Source organism: Physeter macrocephalus, chromosome 3, assembly GCF_002837175.3.
Source record: "Physeter macrocephalus isolate SW-GA chromosome 3, ASM283717v5, whole genome shotgun sequence".
NCBI classification, from domain to species: domain Eukaryota; kingdom Metazoa; phylum Chordata; class Mammalia; order Artiodactyla; family Physeteridae; genus Physeter; species Physeter macrocephalus.
The window spans coordinates 8,500,683-8,502,825 of NC_041216.1; positions in this window are offsets into that span (position 1 = coordinate 8,500,683).

The window sequence follows — 2,143 nt, forward strand, 5'->3', positions numbered from 1 at the left end:
TTTTTTTTTTTTTTTTTTTTGCCATACGTGGGCCTCCCACTGTCATGGCCTCTCCCGTTGCGGAGCACAGGCTCCGGACGCGCAGGCCCAGCGGCCATGGCTCACAGGCCCAGCCGCTCCATGGCATGTGGGATCTTCCTGGACCGGGGCACGAACCCGTGTCCCCTGGATCGGCAGGCGGACTCCCAACCACTGCGCCGCCTGGGAAGCCCCGATCGCGGCCTCTCTTGCTGCAGAGCACAGACTCCAGATGCGCAGGCTCAGTAGTTGTGGCTCACCGGCCTAGTTGCTCTGCGGCATGTGGGATCCTCCCAGACCAGGGCTCTAACCCGTGTCCCCTGCATTAGCAGGCAGATTCTCAACCACTGCACCACCAGGGAAGCAATACTGAATAGAAGTGGCAAGAGTGGACATCCTTGTCTTGTTCCTGACATTAGGAGAAAAGCACTCAGACTTTCACCGTTAAGTAAGATGCTGTGGGTTTTCTTCGATCCCTTTAGCAAGTTGAAAAAGTTTCCTTCTATTTATAATTTCTTGAGGGTTTTTTAAAATTTTGAAATGTTATTGGATTCTGTCAAATTATTTTTCTGCATCTTTCGAAATGATATTTTTTGCCATTTATTCTATTAATATGGTGCATTACATGAATTGATTTTCAGATATTAAACTAATTTGCATTCCTGGGATAAATCTCATTTGGTTATGGTATATAATCCTTTTCACATGTTGCTGGCATCAGTTTGTTAGTATTTTGTTAGTGATTTGTGCAAATATATTCTAAGGGATACTGGTATGTAGTTTTCTTGTGATGTCTTTGTTTTGATATCAGGGTAGTAATGACCTCATAGAATGAATTGAGAAATGTTTCTCTTCTTCTATTTTTTGGAAGATTTCATGAAGGATTGGTATTGATTCTTCTTTGAGTTTTGGTAGAATTTACCAGTGAACTTATTTGGGCCTCGGCTTTCCCTTGTGGGAAGTTTTAAAATTACAAATTTGATTTCTTTACTTGTTACAGGTGTATTCAGATTTTCTATTTCTTCTCAGGTCAGTTTTGGTAATTTGTGTTTTTCTAAGAACTTCCTATTTCATCAATTTTATCTGATTTGTTGGCATAAAGTTATTTGTAGTATTCCTTTACAGTTCTTTTTATTTCTGTAAGGCTAGTAGTGATGTTCTCATTTTCATTCCTAATTTTAGTGTCAGGTATTCTTTCTCTGCTTTTTTCTTGGTCACTCTAGCTAAAGGTTTGTCAATTTTCGTAGTCTCTTTAAAGGACCAAATTTTTGTTTTTATTTTTTAAAATCATTTTTCTATTCTGTATTTCATTTTTTCTGCTCTAATCTTTATTATTTCTTTCCTTCTGCTTTTTTAGGGGTTTAGTTTACTCTTATTTTTCTAGTTGAAAGACTAGGTTATTAATTTGAGTTCTTTCTTATTTTTTAAAAAATAGGTGTTTACAGCTATAAATTTCCCTCTGGGCACTACTTTCACACATTCCATAAATTCTGGTATGTTGTGTACTTGTTTTCATTCATCTCAAAGTATTTTCAAATTTTCCCTGCAATTTCTTCTTTGCCCCATTGGTTAAATAGTAGTATTTTGTTTAATTTCCACATATTTGTAAATTTCCCATATGTCCTTCTGTTATTGATTTCTAATTTAATTCCTTACTGAGGCCTAGAATAAGGCCTATCTTAGAGAATGTTCCATGTGCATGTGAGAAGAATGTGTATTCTGCTGCCAATATGTGGAGTGGTTTATAGACGTCTTTTAGGCCTAGTTGGTTTATAGTATTGTCCAAGTCTTCTATTTTCTTTTTGAGCTTCTGCCTAGTTGTTCTATCTGTTACTGAAAGAAGAGTATTTATAAGCCTGCAGTTATTATTGGTGAATTGTCTATTTTTCCCTTCAGTTCTGTCAGCTTTTGCTTCATGTATTTTAGGTCTGTGTTGTTAGATGCCTATATGTTTATGCTTGTTATATCTTCCTGATGGATTGACTTTTCTACCATTATAAAATGTCCTTCTTTGGGCTTCCCTGGTGGCGCAGTGGTTGAGAATCCGCCTGCCGATGCAGGGGACACGGGTTCGTGCCCCGGTCCGGGAAGATCCCACATGCCGCGGAGCGGCTAGGCCCGTGAG